The sequence below is a fragment of the Oratosquilla oratoria genome, chromosome 38 (genome assembly GCF_046742065.1).
Source record: "Oratosquilla oratoria isolate Oo_2021 chromosome 38, ASM4674206v1, whole genome shotgun sequence".
In the NCBI taxonomy this organism is placed as follows: Eukaryota; Metazoa; Arthropoda; class Malacostraca; order Stomatopoda; family Squillidae; genus Oratosquilla; species Oratosquilla oratoria.
Genome location: NC_134814.1, coordinates 6,635,267 through 6,653,697, shown reverse-complemented (window position 1 = coordinate 6,653,697; position 18,431 = coordinate 6,635,267). Strand labels below are relative to the sequence as shown.

The following is an 18,431-nucleotide window of genomic DNA, read 5'->3' as shown; positions in this document are numbered from 1 at the left end:
TCCATTTTGATTCGTTCGTGGTAGATTCTGCACTATAGATACACCCACTTACTGTTTAACTAATTCTACCATATCATTTCTCCTCACATTTCCAGACTTTTTTTCTTTTCTTTTCGTCTACTTTCTCATCCCAACTGTTCATTTCATTAATTCATTTTTATCTTCCTTTTTTTCGATCTTCTTTTTCTAAGGTAACTCATTTTTGTTGTCGTATTCCTTCCCGTTCAAATTATTTTCCCTCTCCTCCTCCTCCTCCTCATCATCATCATCATCATCATCATCATCATCATCGTCTTCCTTCTCCTTCCTCTAGTCATCTCACTCCTAGTTCTCTCCCTATGCCTCCTATGATTCCCTCCTACTGCACTTACTCTCCCTACCTCTCCTTCTCTTCCTCCTCATCTCTTTTTTTTTTTTTTTTTTGCTTTTCAGAGAACCTCCACCTTGGCCTGTGACCCCGAGCTTTCTCCCTCTTGTCCTCCTTCCCTCCCTCCCCCCTCCCTCCCTCCCTCCCTCCCCTCACTACTTTCGTCAATACTGCAACCGAAACGGCTTACCCTGACACCCCAACTATCACTGCTACGGACTCATTTTGTCTTCATTTTTTTCCCTTTTTTTATATCTGCTCTCCGCATCACTCTTTTCCTTTTCTACTTTACCTGTTATACTGACCCCTCATCCTCTCCTTTTTCTTCTCTTTCCTTCTCTTCTCTTCTCTTATTTTCTCTTCTCCTCTTCTCTCTTATTCTCTTCTCTTTTCTTGTCCTCTTCTCCTCTCTGCTCTTAACTTCTCTATTATCTTTCCTTTCTCTACTCATCTCTTTTATCCTGTTCTCTTTCCTTCCTATCTCTTTTATTCTCTTCTCTTTCCTTCCTATCTCTTTTATTCTCTTCTCTTTCCTTCCTATCTCTTTTATTCTCTTCTCTTTCCTTCCTATCTCTTTTATTCTCTTCTCTTTCCTTCCTATCTCTTTTATCCTGTTCTCTTTCCTTCCTATCTCTTTTATCCTCTTCTCTTTCCTTCCTATCTCTTTTATTCTGTTCTCTTTCCTTCCTATCTCTTTTATTCTCTTCTCTTTCCTTCCTATCTCTTTTATTCTCTTCTCTTTCCTTCCTATCTCTTTTATCCTGTTCTCTTTCCTTCCTATCTCTTTTATCCTGTTCTCTTTCCTTCCAATCTCTTTTATTCTCTTCTCTTTCCTTCCTATCTCTTTTATTCTGTTCTCTTTCCTTCCTTTCTCTTTTATTCTGTTCTCTTTCCTTCCTATCTCTTTTATTCTGTTCTCTTTCCTTCCTATCTCTTTTATTCTGTTCTCTTTCCTTCCTATCTCTTTTATTCTCTTCTCTTTCCTTCCTATCTCTTTTATTCTCTTCTCTTTCCTTCCTATCTCTTTTATTCTCTTTATTTATTTTTATTTTTCTTCCTTTCTCTTAACTTCTCTCCTCTTATTTTTCCTCTTCTCTCCTCTTCTCTTTTTTCTCATTCCTTACCTTCTCTTTTTTTCTAAGCTACTAATAAATCAATTTTTTTTTAACTCCTTTCGTTTTTCATCTCCTTCATCCGTTTTAGGATTAAAATAATATCAACTTTCATGGACCGTAATATAAAGAATACCTACATTGGCTGTTAGGTCTGTATTTGGAGAATCCGCATATAATATACACAGGGATAATCCAGAGTTTCCTTATTCTTATCTAATATCTTCCATTGTTCAAATCCAGACAGAGTTCTTTGATTTCGTCGCTTCACATTGTGTTCAGTTATTTCCTGTCCTTGACTGTCAAGACATCTCCAAATGTTTTGCCAATGTCCGTATAACATTCCAAGAATCAATTGTTCTGAATTCCAAGAAGGAAAGAGGAATGTCAACGGCATAATTATTGTTCGAGTATTTCATATTTGCCCCAGTTCATTAATCTATATATTGTTCATTAGTTATCGTCACTTTCCATCCCCTCTTGTGAATCTGTCTCTCGCATTTCTCGTAATATCATTCCATTTCCCACTTTGTTTCGCTAGTGTTCGTTCTTTTGGAATTATCATTCTTCTCTTATCTTTTGAATCACTGTTAACTAGCAAGGACAAAGGAGAGGGTCTCTAACCTTTGTATACAAATGAATCTAAGGTCGAGTTGTCCGTGGTTCCACGGATTCACGAGAACATGAGAATGAAGGAGACTGCAAGAGGCCATAAGGCCTACACTAGCTAGTTCTATGTCCATTACCAGCTATCACCCACCATCCATAAAGTTATCTAACCTTTTAAAACAGCCAATAGTTTCAGCGCATACTACATGCCAAAGTGAGGATTTGAAGTTTAAAGAAGGAGATACTATATCTCCTACACACTACAATATTTCTGACATATTAGACATAGGTAGACGGTTTGCAAAGGATTACAAAGGCGGAGCATGCCGGCAGGAGACCTTTTGGTCCATCTCTAGGTCGGATGCGAAAAAAAATCATATTAATAATAAAGTAATAAATAAAAACTATAATAATGTAAATAACAAATAAAATAAATAAATGCAAACCAGAGGGCGCTTATCTAGATAAAGACTGTTTAATACCTTTGTTTATCATTGTTTTCTACTTTGAGGAATGCTATACACAAACGTGTATACAGGTGCATTTCCAGGATTTCCAGGATACATTGTGCATTTCCAGGATCACCTATACATTGTGCTTATTCAGAATAATGAAACAGTTCACAAGAGAAGCCAGATCAGAAGCTTTGAACGCCGGTTCATTGTGGACGGGAAATCACCTAAATTAGATTGAATTCTATCTGTAGGATTGAATTCGTCTTTCTTTCATTATTGTTGTTTTAATAGAACCGGAAATTATATTGAATATTTCCTTCATTGTGTCAACATGAACTAAAGCTTTCGCAATGATAGTCTCCTTCTTTACTTTTACTGTTGCTTCTGAATCCGATTCAAAATCACGTTCATCTAGTTTAATCTTCCCACATACTGGTTCTAAGGCAACTCCTATTGGTTTATTATCTAAGTTGTATATCATTTCCTAGATCCTACTGTTTATGGGCTAAATAGGAGAACTATGTGCTTCGCAATGGTATTTCTTCTACAGGTGGATGGCAAAAGCACTCCGATATCTTGTGTCCTTTTCCCTCGCTTTCACTCTTCCTCTCTTCTCTCCTTTCTTCCTCCTTTTCCTTTCTTTATGCTTTACCCTGTTCCTACCTTCTTTATTCCCTAATTCTCTTCTTCCTTTCACCCATCACCCCTTCCCCATCTTCCTTCTTCCCTTTTTCCCTTCCTATCTCCCTTCCTTCCTCAAGTTATCAATTCCTCCCTTCATCGTTTCCTTTCTTCCTCTTTTCCTCAACCCTTATTGTCTTCATTTCCTTCTTTCTTACTTTCCTTTCTTCCTCACTTCTTTCCTCCCTCCCTCCTTTCTTCCTTTCCTTCCTTCCTCCATTCCTATTTTCCTATTTTCTTGCTTTCCTCCCGTCCTCATTATCTCTCTTCTTACCTTCCTCCTTTCCTTCCTTTCTCTCTTTCTCTCTTCCTCCTCTCCTTCCTTTATCCCTTTATCTCTTTTCCCCCTCTCTTTTTTTTTTTCTTCTATTACTTTCTTTTTACCGTCCTCACTTCACCGCTTCCCTCATCCTTACTTTTATACGTGCCTCCCTTCCTCTTTTTCTCCCTTTCCCTCTCTCTTCTTCCTTTCCTCCCTCCCTTCCTCTCTCTCTCTCTCTTCTTCCTCTCTCTCTCTCTCTCTCTCTCTCTCTCTCTCTCTTCTTCCTTTCCTCCCTCTCTCCCTTCCTTCACTCAATCCTCCATCTTTTCCTTTCTTTCTTTCTTCCTTCCTTCCTTCATTCATTCACCCATTCTTCCCTTATTTTTTGCCTACCTTCCTTTCTCCTTGTTTTATTTTATTCCTTTCATCCCTCCCTTTTTCTCTATTCTCCTTTACTCCCTTCCTCTCTTCCATCCTTTTCTCTCTCCCAACTTTCCTCTTTTCCACCTCTTCATCCTTCTTTTCTTCCTCCCTCTCTTTTCCTCCTTTCTTCCCTATTCCCTTCATTTCTCCCTTCCTTCCTTCTTTCCTTCCTTCCTTCCTTCCTTCCTTCCTTCCTTCCTTCCTCCCTCCCTCCCTCCCTTCCTTCCTTCCTTCCTTCCTTCCTTCCTTCCTTCCTCCCTCCCTTCCTTCCTTCCTTACTTCGTTCCTTCCTCCCTCCCTTCCTTCCTTCCTTCCTTCCTTCCTTCCTCCCTTCCTTCTATCTTTGATTCATTTATTCTTTCATTCGTCCTGTCACCGCTCTCTTCCTTTCTCTCTTCTTTCTTTCCCTCATTCCTTCCTTCCCTTTCTCCTGTTCATCCATTCACTCTTGCTCTCTTTTTCATTCTCTTCTCTCCTCTCTTTTTCACCAACTCTTTTTCTTCTTTCTTCTCTTTCTATCCATTCACCATCTTCTCCTCCTGCTCCTCTTCCTATTTCGTCCTTTTATTCTCCCTCTTTTATTCCTTATCCTATTCCACATTTCCTTCTCCTATTTTTCATTCTCTCCATCTTTTTCGTCCTGTTTCTCCTAATCTATCTTCCATTTCTTCCATTATTCCTCTTTTCCTCGTTATATTTTCTTCTCTTTTTCTTCCTATCCCGTATTCTTCTCTTTATCCTCCTCTTTTTCTTAAAGATCTTCTCTTCGTCCGACAGCTGTCCTCATCCTCATTCTTCTAAGGTTCCTCCTCCTCTTCCTCCTACTTCTCCTCCTCCCTCACTTCCTCCTCATTTCTAAATCTCCACAATTTTGTCCAGTTTCTCCTGCATATACGTTTCTTCCTTCTCCTCTTCCTCCTCTTTCGCATTTCCTCTTTTCCTATACTCTTCCTCTCCTTTTCCTTAGCCCTTTTTCTTCGTTTCTTCCTCCTCCCGTCTTCTGATCTCATCTCTTCTCTTTCTCCTGTTTCATCTCTTTCTTCTTTCTTCCTCCCTCCCCTCACTCCATTTCCTTCCTCATCCTCTTTCTCCTTTTTCAAATCCTCTTATCCTTTCCTTTGCCTTCCAATTTTCTGCTCTCCATAATTTTTTTTTTTTTTTTTTTTTTTTTTTTTGGCTCTGACCTCTTACTCTCTTCCTGAAAAAACTAACACAAGCACAAGCACATATTCCAGGGCAAAAACAATATCTGGCTCGAGCTCAAGTTCAAGCAAAATAAAATCACAAACGCGAGCACAAGGACATGCAAGACGAAGACGAAGAGGAAGACAAAAACAGATGATGAAGACAAAGACAAAAACAAAAGAAAGACGAAAACAAATACAAAGAAAGAGAGAAAGACGAAGACGAAGAGGAAGACGAAGATAAAGATGAAGACCAAGACAAAGACAAAGAAAGACGAAAACAAATACAAAGAAAAAGAGAAAGAAAGACGAAGGCGACGATGAACATGCAAAAACAAAGTCAAAAACAAAGAAAGACAAAGACGAAGACGAATATGCAACATCAAAGACAAAAATAAAGAAAAAGAGAAAGGCAATGGTAAAAGTCAGGGCAAAAGCAAAGACAAACACTAACAAGCACAAGCACAACTCCACTTGAAAAACTCAAACAAAAACATGCAAAAGCAAAATCAAATAGAAAAAGAGAAAGGGAATGGTAAAAGTAAGATCAAAGACAAACACTAACACAAGCACAAGCACAACTCAACTTGAAACTAACTCAAGCACAAGTGGTAACAAAAGCACAAGTAATAATACAAGCAACAAGAAAAAAAACAAGCACAAATACAAACACACGCACACGTACATACAGAAGCATAAACGCAAACACAAGCACAAGCACAACTCAATTTGAAACTAACTCAAGCACAAGCGGTAACAAAAGCACAAGTATTAATACACGCAACAAACAAAACAAAAACAAGCCCAAACAAAAACACACGCACACGTACATACAGAAGCACAAACGCAAACACAAACACAAGCACAACTCAATTTGAAACTAACTCAAGCACAAGCGGTAACACTAGCACAAGTAATAATACAAGCAACAAAAAACACAAACACAAACACACGCACACGTACATACAGAAGCACAAACGCAAACGCAAACACAAACACAAGCACAATTCAATTTGAAACTAACTCAAGCACAAGCGGTAACACAAGCACAAGTATTAATACAAGCAACAAACAAACAAAAACAATCACAAACAAAAACACACGCACACGTACATACAGAAGCACAAAAGCAAACACAAACACAAGCACAACTCAATTTGAAACTAACTCAAGCACAAGCGGTAACACAAGCACAAGTAATAATACAAGCAACAAGAAACACAAACACAAACACACGCACACGTACATACAGAAGCACAAACGCAAACAAACACAAGCACAACTCAATTTGAGAAACTCAAGCACAAGTAATAATACAAGCAACAAACAAAAAACCCAAACAAGCAAAAACACAAACACACACACAAGCACAAACGCAAACACAAAAACAAACACACGCACACGTACACACACAAGCACAAACGCAAACACAAACTCACTGATTTTCTTTCTCCCCGACCATTTGTTTCCGTTTTCCACACTCCATCGTCCATGTTCTCTTTTTCTGTGCTCTCTTCTCTCTTTCCGATCACTCACGTCATACCTCCTCTTTCCTGAAACTCACCGTCACTCTAATCTATTCATTTTAGCTCGGCAGAGGTCTTTAGCGGTCAAAATTATAATATCTACTGGAGTGATAATTTTGGCAAACGGCTCACGTCGAAACGAAAACGCGAAATCAGGGAATAAAATATTTCTAATTTCAACGAGATCTGTGGATACGAGATAACTGTTGGAAAACATCACAGGTTTCTTTATGGTGAAACGTGAAAAAAAATAAGCGGGAGTTTATCTCGGGAGCTTACTGCGTCGCATTTCTCGGGATCCGAGAGCCGCTGGAGGTCATCCCGGGCCCGGCTCTGTCACGGGCGAATGTGTGGCAAAGGTCGATGTCCTACCGGCTCCCCACTCCCGGCTCCCCCCTCACGGCCACCCGAAGATCGCGAAGAGTCCGGGAGATGTCGCTCCTGTCGCATTCTCTACCACGCGTGCCTCCACCATCAACACCACCACCATCAACACCATCATCGACACCACCATCAACACCGCCATCAACACCACCGCCATCAACACCACCACCATCAACACCATCGACACCAGCACCAACACCACCATCGACACTACCATCAACACCACCACCAACACCACCACCATCAACACCACCACCATCAACACCACCACCATCAACACCACCACCATCAACACCACCACCATCAACACCACCACCATCAACACCACCACCATCAACACCACCACCATCAACACCACCACCATCAACACCACCATCAACACCACCACCATCAACACCACCACAATCAACACCACCACCATCAACACCACCACCATCAACACCACCACCATCAACAACATCACCATCAACTTCAACAACACCACCATCAACACCACCACCAACACCACCGCAATCAACACCACCGCAATCAACACCATCAACACCACCAACGCCACCACCAACACCGCCATCAAAAAAACATTAAAAATCTTCCCCGACATATGAAACATCACCAAAGTACCTTTCCACGCTGGCACTCACTGGATGTATGATTTCCATTTTACTTATCATATTCACTACCATCTGTTTTATTCCCACAACAGATACCACAGACACAAATAACACCACTACTACCTTCCCCACCACCTTTAGTATTATCGTCACCATTCCTGTCAGTATCCCAATTAAGGCAATCAACGAAGCGTTGAATTTTGTATCACCACAGCCACCGTCACTATCTTCGCCCCTGTTGTCAACACAATCACCATAAGTATTGTCACAACCGTCGCCATCACCTTGAACTCAAGATTCCCTCTTTTATTAAATTATTTATTAATTATAGAAAATTATCGTTGTCTTGAGATTCATTAAGTTGAAAACCCGCAGCCCCACAATGGCCGGCAACGGAACTCGAGCACTCCAACAGATCTCTCTGGACTGTTGGCTGTATTGTGCTTGAATAAAAAAAAAAATAATAATAATAATATACATATATATACATATATATATAATATATAACATACATATACATATACTAAAGGCTTTTTCCCCCTTACAAAGGAGGTAGCCAAAAAACAAAGGCATAAAAACCATTCCCACCCATTCCATCCCTAGTACACTCCACTCCCCTTCACTTCACTTCACCTTCTTCCCTCTTATCTTGGCACTTCCTGGATGGTAACAGCAGAGCTGGGCGTTCCGATTCGAAAGTCCAATCATCCGATTCGGAAGTCCAATCATCCGATTCGAAAGTCCAATTATCCGATTCGAAAGTCCAATTATCCGATTTGGAAGTCCGATTATCCGATTCGGTAGTCCGATTACCCGATTCATCGGATTCGCATTTTCGGATCGGATAATCAAATCGGACTAACCCACGCCAAACGAATCGGGTAATCGGACTGTCGAAAATTTAGAGCGATTTGCGATTAATCAAGGTCGACGCCGTCTTTGTTTTTATTTTTCGGTAATCGATAATCGGACATCCATTTTCTTTTCTTTTTTCCCGAATCGTTCCTACCTCTGGGTAAGAGTTCTTCCTGGTTAATATTTGTTTTAATAAAGAAAACTGTGTTGTTGTCTGTATCATGTTACTGTACAACATCCCGCCTGACACCCCATTGTCTTCGTTGGGTTACATGAGTCACGGCCAGATGATGTTTGTCTCGAACCCATTCCTATGTTGATAGTGTTCCAGTGTTGGATGATGACCCAAATCGGGACGGCCAATGCGACTCGAATATTTCGTGAGAGCTTTCTCTTCTGAATTTACGCCTGTAGGCCTTTATCTCAAGATAGGGTTGTTTGGTTATATACAAAATATTAAACATTTCATGAATGGATATATATATATATATATATATATATATATATATATATATATATATATATATATACATATATATATATATGGAAAAAAACTTCACCGCAAGAACTCGAACCTTTGCCGTAGCAACACACATACACACACACACACGTATGTATATGTATATATACATATATGTATATATTATATATATATATAATATATATATATATATATATATATATATATATATATATATGTATATATATATATATATTCATTAATGCATTGACACTGGTTGTTTTATATTTGTAATCTGTTGGAGGGATAGGTTTCTTTGATGCCGTACTTTGCATAAAAATGTGTTCCAATCATTCTCATGTGTTGTTCCATGGCTTCCCCCCGTTATATATATTTTCTTTAAGAAATTCTTTAAACTTGAGTCTTACCGGACCTGAGTCTCCTTTGCATGCGTGATGTATAGTCTGGGTCTCTTTGCCCATCTACCGATAGAAAATCAACTGTTACACCTTTGTTTTTGTTTTGTTTTCTTTTCTTTTCTTGAAGGGCAAAGATATTTTAAAAAATCAATGATGCCTGGCTTTGGTAAGCAGCAAATCCAAAATCGCGTGAATGACACCACCCCTTATTCAATTTCTACTTTATTCCAAGCTTACGCCTTGTAAGGAATACTGTATATGACAATAGGGTGTCTTCTATCTAGCCCTATCATTCTATTTTCTAGATGAATTGCTTCAACCTTGCCCTCTCAAAGAACGGACTCTTCCACCGTTATATCGTCTTTCACAAACACATATTCTATATATAAATATGTGTATATATATATATATATATTATATACACACACTACCCTTTTTCTATTCTCTATCTGCAAATTAACAATTCCCACTAATCACAAAAAAAATCAGGTTCATATGCCACAAAGTATTCATCTATCTCCGACCAGACCAACATTTGATAAGAGGAATTTTTGTTTTTATACAATGAGATATAAAGGGATTTGAAATGAAAAAAAGAAGAACATCTTAAAAAAAAATACAACTTTTACATTACGTTACACCATTCACCCAAATACCAGGAGCTGGCAGTGGAAGGAAATCTATCTATACCGAATACAAGGAAAATATCAGATGTAAACATAATCTACAACATCTGCGAACCATCTATGACCTGACATACACACAGACACACACACACACACACACGTATATATATATATATATATATATATACACACACAAAAACGCACGACCACATATACGTACACAGACACATGCACACATACATACACATACTTTTAACACACATTCATAAGCAGACGCGCACACAAGTATGATAATTATAGAATTAGAGACAAGACCTCGGGAACACTTATATGAATACAATTAAGTAAATTAGGTCAATATACACACCTGGTTATTGCACATTGTGGCAAAAGGACGTTCCTGTTCTAACAATCGCAACGCAGTCATTCTGGAAGGAAATATTTTGAAGTTAACATAGGTGGGTGGTGTGAGAATACAGGTTCACGTAAAAGAAAAATATTCAGTATAAAGTGTGGGAAAAAAGGAAAAGATAAATTCGGATGGTAAATGCAACCATGAGTTGACAGACATGGCGATTGGGGAAAGTCATAGTGATTTCGGTACCGATATTGAACAGCAAATCTATTGTATTGAAATTATCAACAAGATGAATAATATAAATCACCCAAAACAACAATGACAGTAATGAGCAAATTACTGTTGACAATACTGGAAGGCATGATAAGAAAAAAAAAATGTGAAGACATGAACAAGTACACCTTAGGACACAATAATAATCGAAACAGAACTAAAATTAAAGGGACAACCAAAGTGTGTTGAATGTGTGTGGGATGGGGGAACGATGGATTTGTACTTTGATTGGGCTATCCCCTCTTATATGGGGAAAAGTCTTTTGATATATGTATCTTTTGTGTGTTAGCGGCATCACAACTTCTCGATGTAATAGGTTACCCATATTAAATATGAAAGTGAATTCCTAAATAAGATAAAGATAATGTTAAGAGTTAATGAATTCTTGCCTTCAGTTTTTCAAGCAGGAAACCTCTGGCCACACCAGTCAACAGCAGACCTTCCAAAGATCTCTACGGGAAGAAACGTAGGAATGTGTTTATATATATATATATATATATATATATATATATATATGTGTGTGTGTGTGTGTGTGTGTGTGTGTGTGTGTGTGTGTGTGTGTGTGTGTGTGTGTGTGTGTGTGTGTGTGTATGTATATATGCAATAAAAACACTAGGAGCGTGTGTTCATCTTATAATTCCTTCTTTGTATCTGCACTGAAGATGTAATTACACGAAAGCGCTCTGCTTCGTTAGTTTACTTTTCCTAGTGGTTACTTACGCATATGTATATATATACATTTCACTGCCCAGAAGAAAGAGAAAGTGGAGGATGGGGAGAAAGGAATTAGTTTCTGGGTGTCAGTTGTTCGTGGTGAAAATAGTGGAAAGTGTGTTTGTGTCCAGTCTTCAGCCAGAATGCCTTCGTCAAAGCATTCCTTTTCGGCACGTCGGGCCCCTGAGGTAAAATGCTGCGGTGCCAGATCAATGGCACTTTGGATTTTAACTCTTCTCATGACTAGTATTATTAGTTCTTCATAAAAGTATCACCTTAACATACCTTTAATCTCTCTCTCTCTCTCTCTCTCTCTCTCTCCTTCTACATACACATACATATTATTTATATGTATATACATATATATATTGTGACATCATGACAGGTTTATGAATGGTAAGAATGGAAAGACACGATTGAGAGCAAGAGACTTTATTCCTGACCGGTTTCGCCTTTGAGGCTTCTTCATTACCTCTGAAGAAGCCTCAAGGGCGAAACCGGTCAGGAATAAAGTCTCTTGCTCTCAATTGTGTCTTTCCATTCTTACCATTCATAAACATATATATACATACATATATATATATATATATATATATATATATATATATATATATATATATATGTGTGTGTGTGTGTGTGTGTGTGTGTGTGTGTGTGTGTGTGTGTGTGTGTGTGTGAGAGCGCGTGTGGATGCTTTTTGCAACGAAGAACAACACGTTCGTGCTTGTCTATTTACACAATGAAAAAAAGCGGATTACATTAGGCCACCGTAAATGTATTAAGCCAAATTGAGAATACTTTTCTTCCTATAATTTCACTTGCAATGGAATATATCGGTAATGACTTAATTTCTTGCAATATGCCTGGCCACAGATGCCTATGGTTCATATTCAATCTTGTATTTCATAGGTAGTAGTAAGCTTATATCAGGTAATTTCTGTTTTGTTTTGTTTTTGGGGGGGGGCAAATTGAGGTTTTTGTATTTTTTAAGAAATTCATAGAATTGACTCGTTTCAAAAGCTCATTTCAATACAGCCAATTTACAATTTAAGTGAAACTAAATGATTAGGGAATGTAAAATCATGCTGATGTCATCAATAACTAACAAGGAAAACTTTGAAGAGTTATTTCAGTGCTTCAAAAAAAAAAAAAAAAAAAATCCCAAGAGAGATCCATCATTGAAAGGTAATACAAATAATTGTCTTATACTTACATTTGTTTTAGATAATTTGTTGAATATACAGAATAACTAACTGACTCTACTCATTTACATTAGCAAGGATATAAATATAATTCTTACTGATAGGGGTTTGTTATGATTGGTCAAATTTTATATTATTTCTTTATAAGAATCTCCTTATTCCATCTGTCTTATTCAAGGTATACATGATAAAAAAATTCATAGATCTATCATCAGTATATACTACCTCCCTTCCATTACCTTTATATCTCATTACGAGGGAATAGTAACTCGTTACAAAGGATTACAATGGCGGAGCATACCGACAGGAGCCCTTTTGGTCCATATCTAGGTCGGATGCGAAAAAAGAATCATAATGATAATAATAGATAAATAAAAACTATAATGTAAATATAAAATAAAATACATAAATAAATGCATAGGTATAGTTAAATAATAAACAAACAGGTAAATAGTTCATTTTTTCATTCATATACCAAGGCTTTTTCCCCCTTCCAAGGGAGGTAGCCAAAAAGGGAAAGGCATAAAAACACTCCCACCCATTTCATCCCTAAATACACTCCACACCCCTCCCACCCTTCCTCTCATCTGAGCACCTCCTGGATGACGGGTCATCCCTGCACCCTGCCCACCGCCCTGGGTCAGAAGCAGTGTCGCAAGACACAGTACATCCACAGCGAGGCCGCTTCATTTAATCGGCGACCCCCCCCTCTCCGTCCCCCTTTGCATATAAAGCGAGGACGGGGAGAAATCCCTTCGGGCTGCGTCAAAATTTACTCACACATACTACCCCACCCCCCACTTCCCCGCCCATTTCTCCTCATGCAGTCACATCATCCATATACAACCATTCTCCACTCACCTCATATAACTAATAATAAATGAGAATCAAACAGACAAATGATAACAAAACAAAAACAAATAATGTAAAATGAATAATATGAGGGACTGTTTTTGTTAGAGTCCTTTGGTGTTACATCTTAAGAGTTACAGCCTCAGAAGCGGATAAAAATAGGCTCATTCTCTCTCATGATCACCCAGCAGGTGACTACGAGTAGAGACCCGTCGTTTGATCCGATTGTCAAGGAGAAAAAATATATCAATAAGTAAAGTGCATTGAGGTTACAGGGACTCGTTCGGAACGCGTCATCAATTGTTAGTTACGTCACAAGGACTTTCAACGTTGGCGAGAGGGTCAGGTTTGGCTTCTTCCACACTCCCTCTCTCTCTCTCTCTCTCTCTCTCTCTCTCTCTCTCTCTCTACCTCTCTCTCTACCTCTCTCTCTACCTCTCTCTCTACCTCTCTCTCTACCTCTCTCTCTCTCTCTCTCTCTCTCTCTCTCTCTCTCTCTCTCTCTCTCTCTCTCTCTCTCTCTCTCTCTCTCGTGTGACCTCCTTCGCCCATCCGTTTCGTGTGCCCTTTCCTGGAACCATTATAGCTAATCGAAAGCTGCGGCCCCAACTCCTAATTCCAGGACACCGGTGCCCCCTGGAACACGCCTGTTTTCATGGAATCCGGCGAGTGAACGACACTGGAAAAGAAGCTCCTTAAGCAAAGAATGGAAGGTGGCTTAGGCTCTCTGGTCCTTAAAACAAATGCGGAGAAGAGCGATCTCGAGGCGAGGCCGAGAGCGGGCCGAGGCGGAGAAGAGGAGGGTGGGAGTTGGTGGGGATTTCCGAGAGCAATTTCCATGCTTTACTGCCACCGACTTCGCCCTTGTTGGTCCTTACCTAACCTTTCCTGGAATCACCGAAGTCTCCTTCATCAAGGTAAGAGAGTGTGCCGGAGGTTCTATTATGTTCGTATGATTCAGTGTTTCTCAGCCTAAGGACAATTTGGTTTGAATGTCTTGTCTCTTGAGACACATTCGTTCCTGTCGACCTCTACAGATTATATTCTACACCTTCTAGGTATTCTTTCTAGATGTCAAGTGATTCTCTGGAAGGAATCTAGAACTTAGCGCTGTAGTCCTACGGAAATTATCACTTATGTAGAAAAAAAAATCGTATCTTGGGAGAGGATTTCCCCTACGACATTACAGAAGCGTGTAAATATTACGTAACTTCGGAAAGATAAAAAATTAATTAAAAATATGAAGAAATTAGACCAACCAGTTCCATTTTACGTAAGCCGATGTCACTTGACTGTTGAACTTGGAATGTGAAGCTGTGTTATGTTACACGAAAAGCTGCTAAACGTGTAGAGAGTAATAATTCATCGTCCAACATAAACGAGTTGTTGTTTTTCATAAAGAGAAATGCCAATACTTTCCCTAATGTTTTGTGGAGAAAACATATTATCTTTGTTTACATAAAACAATGTTGCTTGGCCAACCTTTCCAAAGTGAATGTGAAATATTGCGTATGCGACCCGTAGACTTTTTTGTGAATCGTTACCTATTTCCTATAAAATTCGCTACTCTCGCCTTTCAATCATTAATATTTGACCTTGGATGCTCTTTCATGTTCTAAACAAGATCTCATGGCTGCAGTTAGGCTATAACATTCATACACAGGTCTTCCCCCTCAGCTGACTAAAATATCCTGGCGTCAGAAAAAAAAAAACACTTGTGATCTATGGGTTGGATTGTGTGTTCATAGATTACTACCAAACTTATATATTGATCTAAAATATCCAATATATTCATAATTTGGACTAATTCTCACTTGATCCTTGCGTCTGACTGGGACCCTCGCTTGGCTTATATGTGTACAATTTTATATTGAAATGTAGCTTACATCTATTCGGTCCATCACCTCGCATGCACTTTTTAGCTCACATTTTGATTGCTTTCCATTCTTCCACAGAGATATAAAGTCTATAATGAAATATATATATATATATATATATTACATTTTTGTGATTCTACAGACTTTGGTACAAGTTATCTGGGAACTTGGGGCCGACCAGAATTGTTTCCAATTGGGTCCCGCACCTCCTGAGGTAAGCTCTGGTCTACGGTACAATTGGCCAGAAGATCCTTCAACAAAACCTTCAAGGTCACGCTGAAGCAGTGAATCGCTGTTACTTTACAATGAATGAAAATCTGAAAGCTCATTTACAAGTCTCAAGCTTTTCCAAGAACAAAACCGATTAATATAAAGCAAAAAGAAAATTCTGAAAGCAGCCCTAGGCTTTTATATCTTTTTAGGAACTTATGTTCTTTTGAGCTGAACAAGATTACCAGACGCTATCAAGCACATTTCTTAAAATAGCAATGGACCTCTTCTATAGACCATCCCTGTCCAGATGGAAATTCTTTGAAAAGAAAAATGCGTTACCATGGTGAAGGGATGAATGTATACAAGTTTAAGAAAGTTGCTATCCGAAAATAAAAATCCAATGAAGAATCCTATAATGTTGGAAAAGTAAAGTACATTTCACCATTTAAGCTAACACAAAGTTAGTGCTCAAAAGCGTCTTTACAAACAAATGTACGTATGGTTAGAAGCGCGAGGTCTTTAGAATATTCGTCTACGTAAAGCCACAGATGATAAAAGTTTAAAGAAGAATGTTTGTTGATGGAATCTTGAAACCGCGTCAGGACTTAGTTCATAAGCGCCTCGAGAGCCACACAAAAAAAAAAAAAAAAAAGTTTTTGTTTTTACAGGGCCGTCTTGCAACAACAGAGATGTTGTGAGGATTAAACTAAAGATATCCCAGTCATAACAGGCACCTAATAAAGAACAACAAGTCGGAATTAAGCTGTCGCCTGCCCACACGAAAAGAGCAAATATTTTTTTTTTTTTTTTTAAGCGCCTCTGGTACTTTGCGGTCTAGCTAATGACGGCCGAAAGACCAAATACCGAAGCCATTCTGTGCAGCCTCTATATTATTTTTATTAAAAAAGATGTGAGGACTGATCCCTTACTAGTAAGACGTTTGGTTTCTTTCAGCTTTCTCATATACATAGTCATGATACACATATCATACATTAAATAAGAATATTTTTGGAAACTGAAGGTCATTGGAGCCCAGGAAAGGTTAAAGAGGAGAGGGAACAATTTTCTGTGCGCTGGTCCGCTAATTCTGTCTTTGCTATTTCCTTCCTCATCAAAAATGTTTGATATCTTCTTCCATCACAATCAGCAATACAACTATAGTTCCCTTTAAAACAACTTTGTCACCTTAAACGAAAAACAATTACGAGAATTTGTGGCATTGATTAGCACCACCACTATGCCATGAATACATGCATGCACCAAAGCCAAATGTCGTAAGCATCTCTTCTTCCTCCTCCTCCTCCTTCGCCTCCTCCTCCTCCTTCTCCTCCTCCTCCTCCTCCTTCTCCTCCTCCTTCTCCTCATCCTTCTTCTCCTCCTCATCCTCATCCTCCTTCTTCTTATCCTCCTTCTCATCCTCCTTCTCCTTCTTCTTCTTCTTCTTCTCCTTCTTCTTATTCCCCTTCTTCCTCTCCCTCTCCTCCTCATTTTCCTCCTCCTTCTCCTCATTTTCCTCCTCGTCCTCCTCCTCCTCCTCCTCTTTTATCCGTCTTCTTTCTCTTCCTCTTTCATTTCTTACCTTACTCCTTGGTGCACTACATGATCCTCTTCTTGATCACCACCACTAATCCAAAATCCACCACCAGAACAACATCCACACCCACCACTCCAATCACCAACACTGTCATCATCATCATCATCATCATTGTCATTGTCATCATCATCGTCATTGTCATCATCATCGTCATTGTCATCATCATCGTCATTGTCATCATCATCATCGTCGTCGTGGTCGTCATCATCATTGTCATTGTCATCATTATCATTGTCATCATTATCATTGTCATCATCATCGTCGTCGTGGTCGTAATCGTCATTATCATCGTCATAGCCATTGCAATCATCACCATCGTCATAGCCATTGCCATCATCACCATCACCATCATTATCACCATTTCCATCGTCATCAACACATTCCTCCTCCTTTCCCTCTTCTTCTTCCCTCTATTCTTTCTTTTCTTCCTTTTCTCTTTATCCCTTCCGTAATAATCCTCTTGATGACCCTCGCCACTTCCACAGTCATCCCCGTAACTCCAACCACCATTCCCAACACCATAACTTCCCTTATAACTACAACCACCACGATCAAATCACCAAAACTACCACTATAACTAACACCGCTACCATATTCATCATCATCATCATCATCGTCATCGTCGTCATCATCATCATTATCGTTGTCATCGTCTTCATCATCATCGACATCGTCTTTGTCATCATAACCATTATCTTCATCACCATTTTTTTTCTTCTTCACCATCATTGTCATCACCATCATTACCATAATCACTAGGAGCAGCATTAACACCAACACCGTATCATTATCGTCATCACGGTGTTCATCATCATCATAATTATCATTATCAATATCATAACCAGTATCAATATCAGCATTATCGTAATCACGAACTCCATTTTATTTCCTACAATTACCTTCATTATATACCATTACTTGAGCTACAAATTATTCCTGAGGCAACCCGAGCTTCGCTATTGGTTTCTACTGGGCCACATATAAGGAAACATACTCTGCCTCTACGTGGGTTGCATCCTTAGCAACATCTACCAGTTCCGCCTCAATCACGGAGCAACAAAGTCTGCGTTCACATCCATTATGGCTATTATCCTTATTACACACAGTAATGCGCCTGTGTCCTAAATATCTATTTCGTTCGTGGAGAGTTGGTGAAATTTGATTTGATACTTCGCAATTCTCAAACTTGAATGAATTCGATATTGTTATTTCTTAGTGGTCTTCGGTGCATTTCACCAAAATCACTACCATGACAGTTTGTACATTTCTTATATTCAATACATCTTCAGCAAGTTTGAGATTAAAACAGAAGAATCACTACTATGACAGTTTTCATATTTCTTATATTTGATATATCTTCAGCAAGTTTGAGAT

General features: G+C 38.9%; 1 long non-coding RNA gene across 1 annotated transcript in view; it reads right to left on the bottom strand.

The window, feature by feature from the left end:
* LOC143019738 (uncharacterized) overlaps positions 1-18,431 on the bottom strand; it is a 503,483-nt gene that overhangs the window by 280,544 nt on the left and 204,508 nt on the right. The window contains exon 3 of the long non-coding RNA XR_012965859.1: positions 10,342-10,402. This is a non-coding gene — a long non-coding RNA (uncharacterized LOC143019738). The remainder of the gene's footprint in view (positions 1-10,341; positions 10,403-18,431) is intronic.